This window comes from Rhipicephalus sanguineus, chromosome 2, assembly GCF_013339695.2.
Source record: "Rhipicephalus sanguineus isolate Rsan-2018 chromosome 2, BIME_Rsan_1.4, whole genome shotgun sequence".
NCBI classification, from domain to species: Eukaryota; Metazoa; Arthropoda; class Arachnida; order Ixodida; family Ixodidae; genus Rhipicephalus; species Rhipicephalus sanguineus.
Genome location: NC_051177.1, coordinates 139,988,910 through 140,001,002, shown reverse-complemented (window position 1 = coordinate 140,001,002; position 12,093 = coordinate 139,988,910).

The following is a 12,093-nucleotide window of genomic DNA, read 5'->3' as shown; positions in this document are numbered from 1 at the left end:
TCGTACACCGCCCCAGAGAAATGTCTCGGATAGGCTCAGAAGTGCTTCAGTTGAAGACCTTTGGCTCAATAGCGTTTGCCTGTTGCAAAGGTACCGTCGGATGCACCTGCGAAGGTTTGCAAAGAACAATCGCGGCGCCTTTTTGATGTATACAGGTGCCATAAAATTTCCTGACGAGCCTCCATTCATCTTCTCCAGAGCAACGGCTGTTGAGTGTAGCTAAGAGCTTAGGAAGAATGGTGGCACTAGCAGTTCTTCGTCTACGTTGCAAAATAATCACACATACAAGGCGATATCATACGGTGTTGTGACTGACGGTACTCTACAACTTGTCAAGAAACAATTTTGAAAAGCGGGATGCAATACGTTTCTAAATAGCGGTTCCCAAATAACAATATTCTCAAACAGAATAAGTAAATAAAAACACTTGGACACTTGAGCTCCGCCTTCAAGAATTGAGCGCAATAGCGTATAGTCGGGCCCCGTTCGCATCGCCTTCTCATTCGCTTGCCGCTCGCTCATTCGTTTTTCCGTGCATAGGCGTGCGCAGGGTTCCCCATCAGGGGGGGCAAAGCCTCATCGCAGCGCCCCCCCACCCTACTAAGTCAATGTCTGGGGCAGATTTCGCGCCCCCCCCCCCTCTTAGGTGACTAGAAGGGTCAATGTACGGGGAAGATTTTGCGCCCCCCCTCTCAGGTGATTAGAGGGGGGCGGCGGCCCCCCCCCCCCTGCTCCCCCTGTGCGCACGCCTATGTTTCCGTGGACACCGTTCCGCCAGGAAAGGAAAGTACATGCGCTTAAAGGGGTATTCAGACGGAGGAGAAATGCTCGGGGGGTAAAGGCGGAGCCTAGTGACGTCAACTCGCGAGGAGAAGTCGCCACAAATGCCCCCCACTCACACGGACGGGGCGAACGGAGGGGGAGACCAGTGTTACCAGACTACTCCTGTGGCTTGTACCGCCCGTTTCACCAGCTGCTGACGACGATGACCCCAGCTACAGATGACCCCAACTGCAGACTGGACACCCGCTGCCGCTCTCTGCAGGAGCAAGTGCAACAATGTGGCCAAACAAGAGCCAGAAATTCCGCCACATCCCCCACCGCCGGGGGATTGTTTGTCCTTTCGGGGAAAACGTCCCCGTCTCCTCCGAGGAGGCGCGGGGGGGTCACGCCCACTCGCTAATCCGTGACGTCGTGGTCACGTGATCCGCAACCCCCCCATCTCCCCCGCGCATTCCTCCCCCGTCTGAATACCCCTTAACACTGGCTGTTTCAAACTCTCGTAGAATGACTACTGAAGGTGCAGTAGCGAAGTGCCCATTGCGCCACAATTCACCATTCTGCGAATCAGCGAAGTATAATCAATACGCGTCCATCAGGCAATATGCGCACTTACGCAGCTGCACACTTATTTTATGCTGTGACTGATGATGATGGTGATCAATTACGCCTGAGCTCTTTGCAATAGGTGGGCTTTTAAACCACCCACTCGTTGCGCAATTCACATGGTGTGACTCCTGATGCGATTCTACGCTTCTGCAGTACAACGCAATATTACTACTAGCTCAGTGCAGTATTACATGTGTTAACGCCACTCCCCGCACTTCATGACGCCTGCACAGGTTTTCTTTTAAAGTAGTTTCAAGCGCTGCATGGCGTGGCTAGTACACTGTATAAGAAAAAAAAAAAAAAACTCGGCCGTGGCTCTGTGTTCTAACATCTGACTGCCTCGCAGAATGTCTGTGCTAGATTCCGGCTCGAACCCATTACGTTTGTTATTTGCATTCATCGCGATTTCGCTCTCACAACCAACGCCGCCGATGAAGACACCGCAGTTTCAGCGACACGGGTTCGCTAACGAAAAGATACCGCAAATTCTGCATTGGGCTAGTTGGTTCGACGCATCAGAAGTTCTGTGCAGAGCAACGACAGTAAAGGACTGGAGCGAGAAAGCAAAACGCTCGACGTCGGTGCTAGGTGTCATCTCTTGTTTTTTCCTACTAGTCCTGTCCCTTCGTTGCTTCGCGCAATAGTTTCAATATAAAAAAGTCACAGTTTCGCCGTAACGGCGAAGCAATGAATGCGATAGCAACAAATTGGAATGTAACGCGAAGAACGGAAAGCAGCTCGAAATTGCCAGCGCGTCGCTCGAGCCCAAAGGACGCATGAAAAGAACGCACACAGGACTAGCGCGAACTATCATGCGTCACAGCTCGATACTTGAAGCGCACTGCTGAAACATAAAGCAGGACGCACGAAACGAACAGGTATACACAGGACGAGCGCGAACTAAACGTTGCAGTTGTTACTTCTGTTTGAACAGCGCGCTCCTTTCGCAAACGCGGCCGCTGTAGCGAGCGAAGTGACCTTCGTACGCTCTGTGACTTCAGCGCGGACATCGCGGGGAAAGCACAAGACATACAACCCCCCGCTCTACCCCGCGCCCGCCCCGCTTCCTTCCTTGAGATAAGTGCACGAAGGCGACCACGCCCTGTAGAGCAAAGAGCATCGGCGTTCGCAGGAGCGGGGCGGCGACCTTTAAAGGCCAGAGCCCAGCGCGCTCCTCGCGCCATCTCGCTGGTAATGAAGAAACGCTTATAAGCGCCTGCCGTCTCTGAGTCCGGCCAGCGGTAAAGGGTGTATATAACGCTCGCCGTTAGCTACGTGGACGATCTGCGTTTCGTGGCGTATAGTGGCTAGCGCCACGCGCTGCCGAGCGGGAGGTCCCTGGCTCGATTCCGCGCTTCGGAAGCATTTTTCAGAATTAGTTTTCTTTGGGGCTTTTATATATATACATATACTTATACATACCCGGTGCATGACGGCGGCGGCGACGGGGACGAACAGAAACCAGCCGAGACTGTCCATATAATTGCTATCGCAATAAAACTATTGGCTGATAGATATTGGATCAGATATGAGTATACATTTCGAGCTATGAAAGCAAGATTGTAAAAAAAAGCAAGATAACCATCCTCTCTACACGGCTTACATAAATTAAGAAAATGCATTTGGACCCGACCTACCGTAACTCATTGCGACAATGATTAGTGAAACAGAACAAGAGGCATAAGTGAACATCTTAGCCAATAACTACGAAGTCTTCGCAGCTACCTTGATTTTCACGGGAGGACAGACAGACAGACAGACAGACGACGAACTTTATTGGATCCTGAGGAGTTGCTGACAGGACCCCCTAACGGGAGGCCGTTGTAACCGCTGGCCGCGCCCACGTAGAGGACAGAACGCTGTGACGCTCCGCCCTTTCCTGGGCCCTCTGGACAGCCTGGGCTTGCTTTCGGAGTGCCGTGCTTCTGATGGCCTCCTTCCATTCGGCTTTGCTGGAGAGAAGGGTTTTAGGCAACGCGGGATATCGCCAGAGCATGTGAACCATGGAACAAAAGGTTTCACTGCAGTCGGGGCAACCAGGGTCAACGTCCGAGTACATCTTACTGTGGATGCCCCGCGACGGGAAAGACCCCGTCTGTAACATTCTCAGAGTAGCTGACTGAGCTCTGCTAAGCTTCGGGTGAGGAAGATGATATACTCTCCTGCCAAGTTGGTTATGCTTTGTGACTTCCTTAAATGTCAGAAGTGGATCATTCTGCTGAGTCCCTTCCTGCCCCTCCGGAGCCTCCAGACCGTCGCGGCGCGTGAGTTCTCGCCCACGATCGTGGGCCAGCTCGTTGAGGTTTTGGAAGCCCTCGAGAACGTTCTTCCCCATGTGTGCGGGGAACCAAGTGATAAAATGAGAGCCGGGACAAGCCCTCTTCTCTAGAATGGAGGCCGCCTCTCGAGCAAGGTTGCTCAATTCGAAAGCTCTGATTGCCTCCCTCGAGTCGGTGTAAATGTATTTCACACCGACTCGATGTAAATGTTTTCACGGGGGGAGAAAATTTTATTAACGCGACAGCGTTAAAGAGCTCGTTTCGCAGAAATTCCGGTGTCGGCGTCGTTGGTTGTGAGCGAAAAATTATCATCTTGTCCGTGACCGAAAAATCGAAAAAGATGCCAATAAAATAAATGATAAAATCTCCGGATTCCAGTGAGAATTGAACGCAGACCGTCTGCGTGGCAAGCAGATGTTCTACCACGGAGCCACGCTACTTCATGAAACTGCTTCGAAAAAAAAAAAACAGTACATGAATGCCATGTAGTCGAAGGAGTGTGTCTAACGCATAATATTGCATGGCAGAAGCGTAGAATTGTGCCAGGCATCAAAACATGTGAATTGGGCAACGAGTGGGTGTTTTAAAAGGCCCACCCATTACAAAGCGCTCAGACACATTTAATCATAAGCAGCAGCAAAAGCATCATCAATAAAGTGAACAGCTGCGTAGGTTCGCGTGTTGCTTCACGGACGCACAGTGGGCCCTTCACTGTTTCGCAACAGGAATAATTATGGTGTAGTGGGCACTTAACAACTGTACTTGCAGTAGACATTCTAGGATACTTTGAAACGGCCAATGTTACGCGCACAGTCGTTTGTTTCCTTACGGCACGGTTGAGGCATGCACCGAGAACCGAAGCCAGGCTAGCAGTTGAGAAGGCGATGCGCACGGGACCCGATGACGCTGTCGCGTCTTACTCTTGAAGGCGAAGCTCAAGCGTCCTCCAAGTTTTTAAACATAAGGCTCCCTGGTTACTGTGGGTAGTGTCCCTCGTCCAGCGCCCCAGTAGCTAATATGCGGCTCGCCGGACCTCGACATGAGTCGCCAACTGGCTTCCCAAGTTCAGTTTGGCGAGTCGCGCCTCTCAAGGCCAATTTACCAGTCTGTCGACCAATTGATCAGTCTGTCCTTAATTAGCGGTGCGATCGGACACTAGGTGCACTGGTAGGTAGCACATGGCTAACAAGGCAATTTGAAGGCATACATCAACTAAGCTGAGTTGAATAATACCATAACTAAATTTTCATTTGCACAGATCGCGTTTTGCTCCTTCCCCTCAATGTTATTTTAATCTAGCAAAAACAATAGTGCAATTCTTCACGGAATGCCGCAGATATGAAAAAGCAAAGGTAAAATTTTCTCAAAACACCTCCTCGAAAACTTGCGCTTCAGTGTTCTGTATCGGTATACGTTCTGTATCGTTCAGCGTTGTGTATCGCTCTCCCTGGGGGCGTCGGTACATGGTACCTGCAAATAGGGGCATATATGATGCCATGTTTAATTTGATAAAGGAATCAAGAAACTTCCAGCAGGGGCGTAGCCAGGGGGGGTTGGGGGTGTTCAACCAACCTTTCAGTTTTGCTTGCGTGTATATACACGCGCACATACAAACGCGCGCACGTACATAAAGTATTGTTGAACCCCCCCCCCCCCCCCCCCCCGCCGCCCGAAAAAAATTTCTGGCTACGCCCCTGACTTAGGCTAATATTGTAAGTGTATCTTGTTTTCTTTCAATTCTCTACGTATTAGTCCACAGAAATGCAACTATTATATTATTAACATTCCACAAAGAAACCTGAATCACCACTGTAATATCGGAATCCTGGTTTGAGCTAGTTGGTATACTGGCTCAGAACCAAGAAAACTTTTCAGCGCAAATTGAACGTCCTCGTTCCGTTTGCGCCGAAAAGTTTCCTCGGTTATGAACAATGTAATATTTTCGCTGGTTTACAAATTATAATTCCAGCATTTTTCTTTTTTTTTTCGCCCAGCTTCCAGCCGCATAATTCATGGCTGATACCCCGTAGTGGGTTGAGCCATTTCGTCAGGACCCAATCAACCAGCTCGCGCAGGAGCGTGTGCCGCCGCTCTGGGTAGCATCTTACCGATCTGCAGCTCAGTAGTCTTAGCATACTTCGATTCGATTTACGCCAACCATACGGCGAGAGTTCCAAGTCCTGGACACCATGCAGCGCGAACATGAGCATCGTCAGTCGTCACAAGCACCAGCTACGGCTCCGACTAGCCTTCCGAACGTTTCTTTGCCGTCAGTAGCTTCGCCGCCCATCCAATCCCAGTCGCCGATATCCGAGAACTCGCCTCAACTAGCAGCTGCTTCACGACGAGATGGAAGCTCATCAGAAAGCGCTGAAGCCGAGCCTCACCGGCCGACAACGGCCGCCATGTCGACGACCAAAGCCGACTTGCATTACGACCCGCACCAGGGGCCACCGCCCGCCGTCCTCAAGGCAGCCACCCCCTTCAAGGCACGGAAGGGCGCAAACATGGCGACGGCGTCTAGCAAACTCTCATCCTCGAGTGCTTCGTCGCCCGACACGGCCGCTGATCTGTCTCCTAGCTCAGACACAGAAGAACAAGTCGCCGAAGCGCCCGTAGATCCAGTCCAGCTCATGGCTGCACCTCACGCCGTCTTCCGGCAGGCGAACCAGGGCTCCGGAGCAGCGCCGTTCATGGTCTGCTTCGTCGTTATCGTCCTGCTGGCGTTCGCCGCAGTACTGTCCGTCAAGGAAATCCTGAAGCTAGGGACCCCGGAAAGCAATGACAGCAGCTCGCGCTTTTGCTGCGCCGACGAGGTCAAGACAATCCTCAAATACGTCAACGCGACGCTTGACCCCTGCGACAGCTTCTTCGAATTCGTCTGTTCCAACGTCGCTCAGCGGGACCCTAGCAAGACATTCTCGCCGCCGCTAGCCTTGAGACCGGAATTTGAGCGCAACGGCATCGCGGGTCTCAACACGCCCCGCAGTAAGGCGGGTGCCTTCCTAAGGTCCTTGTTTGATTCTTGCCTGAATTTCGGTTCGGACGAAAACGCCGTGATTGGCAAGCTGGCAGCGTTCCTCGTCAGCGTGGGCGGAGCATACCTGCGGCACGCGGGAACGACGAACGCGCTTGCGTTCCTTTTGCTCAGCAACCTCAAGTACGGAATCCCGTCCGTCGTCTCCATTAAACTGAAGGGTCACGGTGCCATTTCGATTGTCCACAACACGCTCTACGATCTCAACGATAGCAAGTTCCAACGATGCCTGAAGGACTCCCTCGCCAAATTCAACAACTACGCCGAAAATAATGTCAGCGTGGCAGAAGTAACCGCTTTCGCGAAGACCCTGCACGCTCGCTACCCGGCGGACGTCAGAACAGAGCGCTTCTCAGGGGCCAATCTCTCCGCGCTCTATCAGAAGTGGAATCCTATGGCGGCTTTAAATATCATACCCGTAGGCTTGCGCTACATCACTGAAGTAGACCTGAACGGCACAGTTCAGATAGACTACCTTTTCGAATCCCTCGGATCTCCCGAAAAAGGCACCAGTGATGCCGGCGCAGCGTACATCCTGGCTTGCAGCGTTTACAAAGCCCTCGTGGAACTCGCCTTGCCCTCCGTGCACTCTAAGTCGAACAGACTCGCCTTCTGCACGCGCCAGATTGACCTGCTGCCACGCGTTCGCGACGCCGTGTACTCGGACGAGTTCGTCACGCCGGCCAAAAAGCTCCAAGCGACTCGCGTCATCAACGCCGTCATCGAGACCATCAAGTCCGACTGCGATTCGAGCTCGCTCTTCGACTCTATCGACGCAGGACTGTTGCAGTCCTTGTTCGACAGCATGTCGCTAGTGGTACCCGGAGAAACGGCTCGTCCAGAGATCGCGGAGGCAAGCCTAAAAGAAAGCTTCATCGAGAGACTTTTCCAAGGGCGCGCCTACGAATTCGAGGCGCAGCTCGCCATGGCACGGTTGGGCCTCCCAGTAACGCACACCAGCGGAAGAGGACGCTCCTACTTGTTGCTACACAACGGAGTGAGCATCTTGGTCTTTCCGGCAGCCTTTGCGCTGTTTAGGGACGACGCCGCGCACACCGATGTCTTCAACACACCCGTTATCCCTTGGGCTTTGGCTGAATCCACCTGGCGGTTCATCTTAGCAGAGACGTCTGCATGGTCTCAAGGAGCGAAACTTCGCATAGAGAAGCTGGTCAACTGCTTTCGGGATCGCTACGTAATGAATGCGACCAGTATTGGGGACGGCACCCTTAGCAGTGTCGACACGGTGGCCGCTTCGTTGGGCCTTTCGTCGGTGCTCAGGAGCTTCTCGGAGCGCCTCTGGTACAAGGTCGAAGTGGCAGAAAGTTTCTGGAGCTTATCGCACAGCCAGTACTTCTACATGCGCGAGACCTTCTACCGTTGTCCAGTTGGTTCCGACCCTGCGGGCAGAAAATATGTGGACGTGCCCCTGAGGCAAAATAAGGACTTTTCCAGGACGTTCCAGTGCGAAAGCTACAAACTTATGGTCATGGCGGATGTTTGCAGATTGCCTCGAAATGATACTTCTCTTTTTTGAAATGAATGGTCAACAATGGCAGGAGACACCTCCTAGAACTTTTTTTATTTGAGTGCCATTTCATATAGCCATAATTTGCTTTTTATTTAAATGTGTCGCAGTAGGCCAGCGCGCATTCCAGTTGCGCATGTCTCCCTTAGGTGTACTGACAAAAAAGAACTGTTTCCCCTTTTGTACAAAGGCAAAGTATGCACTTTGGGTCGCATGCGCACTATCAGATTCAGTGGCATATTTTCGTATAAAAAACAATTTCACAGCGATAATAGTCACCTGCCCTTACTTCGATATCTTCACCTACAGCCACTTTAGGAGTATGTAACAGCCGCCCAAATATTTAACTAGCGTGCGCAAGTGGCGAGCGACTTTCCTGTGCGTCAGCGTCATATCACGAAGCCAAGTTGCAAAAAGGGCGAGGACAAGCGCATGCCCACAAAGCGCGCTCAGCTGGGGCCATCGTCTGCTAGGCTGAAGCACGTCAGCCCATACAAGCGCACTTCACACGAACAGGCACTGTGATAGGCGAATGCTTTTGCTCGCATTTCATGTTCCGAAGATGAAAGTTGCAGCAAGCAATCGAGGAAATAAAATTTGAAGATACGCCACACGCCCCACTTTTGAGATAGGCCGGAGAACATGGCTCGTCAGAAGTGCGCTAACATGGGTTGACGTCCTTAAAGGAGTACTGACACGAATTTTAAAAGAAATTCCGATTGTTGCTGTAAATAAAAATACTGGTGTCGAGAAACCTAAAACGAGTATTGTGGTGCCTGTGACTGCATCGTATATATTTTAATTATCGCTACATTAAAAATACACTTTCGGTTTCGATATCGAGGGGGCGGCTTCTCAGTGACGTTTCATGTCAGTATGACGTCACGGAGATACAGAAACTCGCGACGTACTAGAGGCAAATCCGTCATCTGCTCGTGGTGCACATAAACATGAGTGAACTGTCGTCCAGTGACCCATACAGTGATTTCTGCGATTTAGGCTGCATGCAGGACGCAGAACTCGCAAACTCGGGGGAACTGTCTTGACTCGTCGGGATAATGTCCACTGCAGTGGGGCTGGCTTGCAGATGCTCAGCGACGAAAACTTCAAAGTCAAATTAAAATATTTTATACGTGTGCTCCGACACCGGTGTGTGGACAGCGTTGACACTGCATACCAAGGAAACAGAAAATGTCCCTTTTGCGATATCTCAAAATCGTGCCAGTACTCCTTTAAGAAGTAGCAGCCTAGCAGACGATGGGCCCAGTATAGCGCGCTTTGTCAGCATAGAGAAATTGGATACGCACCACTGGTTCACTAAAAGTGAACACGCGGACAGCAAACACCGATTAAGATCGTGCGCGAAACGCCAAGCGCATGTGGCACGCCAGGCAAGACACATGTCGCAGCAGAAAGTCGCATGTTGCTCAAACAGAAAACTTTAAATGGGTCCTGAACCACCCCTCGAGCTTGGTGAAAAAAAGACACATTCTGCGAATAGCAAACACTCTTGTGAACAGTTCAGCCAAATTTTGTAGTCGTGCGCGGCATGTATATAGAGTTTACAAGCGGAGCGCGATGTTGCCACTTTCTCAAGTACCCTCTCTTCATTCATGCAGAGGCCCCGTTATCACCCACTTCGATGGGCGAAACGCCAGATGTATGCCGTCAAACAGCAGACTGCTGCTATTGGCTGACAGCTGACATAAATGAGGATGAGCGTCTGGATCAGATGCGTTTCGTGCCACGGGGCCTTGCCACGCGCAAGCATCGCACTCTATAGTGTGCTAAAATTACACAGTAGCGACACCAGCGCGCACAGGAATAGCTCCCGGAGAGAGCGAACGCGTTTCATGATGCGCGCTGGTGTAGCTTCTTTCCCCCGTGTCACATCTCCCACTGTAGCTTGAAGCGCGCTCGTCGGGACGTGAGTAGAAAGTACTCAAGCTTACGATAAATCCTTGTTACTCCACTCGTTTTTGACGGAATAGGAGCAATTTTCGCTTCAGTCGATTCGTGAGGCAAATACCTGATGGTTATACTTGGAAAAGTGGTTCAGGTTAAAAGAAGCGTACGGCAAAATCAGAGAAGGGACTTTCTGGACAGGCATTTCGGATTTAGTTGCAGGGTGTGTGAATCGGCTAAGGTTTGGAATTCTGTGTTAGCTCTATGTCGTGGGCTAAACAGCATCGCTGGTCGTCCACCTTATCAGACGAAATGGATCCTCAATTTTCTATTACACATAACGCCCTCGGTAAAGATTGACGGATTACTGGCAACGCATATGCCATGTATTACTCCATTAGTCCAGCGCCTAGCTATTTATTTGTGCTACGTTTTTGTCGACTTGCCACCGCAGCTCCCAGATCTGCACTTGCGGCTGGATCATGCGGATAACTTAGAAGGGGAGTATGGTCATTTTGGTCCACGGGCGTAGCCAAGCCGGGGGGAGGTTCCCCTGAAAGTATTTACCTTTGCATGTGTATATATACAGGCACACAACGTACGCATGAACAAACATAAAATATGGTTGAACCGCCCCCCGGCCCCCCGGAGGATTTCTGGCTACGCTACTGATTGGCCTATTGTCATATCATTACATACTAATCGGATCTCTTCATCGATAGCCTATTTTTCTATCGCCCCCCGGAAAAAATTTCTGGCTACGCTACTGCTTTGGCCTGTCGTCATATCGTTACTGTTTGTGTTAATAAATACAGTGAAATCTCGGTATAACGAACTTCAGGGGACCGCGGAAAAATGTTCGTTATTCTGAAAGGTCGTTATAGTGAAAGCCCAAAAATTTACCATAACAATAGAATTTCAGTAACGCAAACGTCCTACCTTTGCTACGGTACGCCCTTGAACTCGTTTCTCACAACAATGCACACGTGAACGTCATACAAGGCACGTTTATTTGAAATAGTCCGTGATCGTTTTTTTGACGGGTGCAGCACAAACTCTGCGTCACGAACGATTCTAGACCGTCCGCATTTTTATCCGCCGCTTCGGTCGCTGTTCCGCTTTTTTCTATGAATATGCGGAGTTTCCTCAAGTAGTCCAACGCATCTGTGGCCGACACGGACTCGTCGCGATCTTCGGGTGCTACCGTGACATCGTCGTCCATGTCATCGCTGCAATCCTTTAAGGCCCAACTGCATGCACGCGAGTTTTGAGCGACGGCCGACAGGATTTGCTCGATTTGCTGTCGCGGAGGGCCATCCATCGCCGTCGCTTGTCGCAGGGGTGCAATCGCGAAACGATGCTATTTCCGATTCCACACGGCTGGCTGATCGCGCTGATAACGCGGACGGACCGTCGTTCTGACCACTGGCCAAGCGCGAAAAGCACGAAAGGCATTGGAATCTGAAATAGAATCGTTCCGCGATAGCATCCCAGGTTTCTGGAAAGCCAGAAAACATCGCTTGTCGCCCGGAAGTGAGCATGACGATATCCAACAACATGGCAGCATCTCTGACCCTTGCTTCGGTTGCAATTTGCTCGTGATGCTTCCAATCGGCGCGTACTTCAAGGAATGCAAGTTATAGACTGCCTTATTTACAGCCCCATCTCACGCGGAGAGCGAGGCAGCGGCCGTATTTTGTCGTTGTTTATGATCGACGGTTCGTTTTGATGTTTCGGTAGTAGCTTGCTGCATTGGTGGTAGCTTGCTGCAATGTCAACATCGTCGTCGTGTGAGGTAGCCCTTCTCCCTGCGAAGCAACGATGTGAGGCGCTGCGGCTTTTCTTAAACGTTCTATGACAGCAAGAGGAAACGTTGTCGAGATGCGCCTCGTGGACTAACCCCAACATAACGCAGTTTGCAAAGTGCGACGTAGCGTAGGCAGCGTACGCTTCCG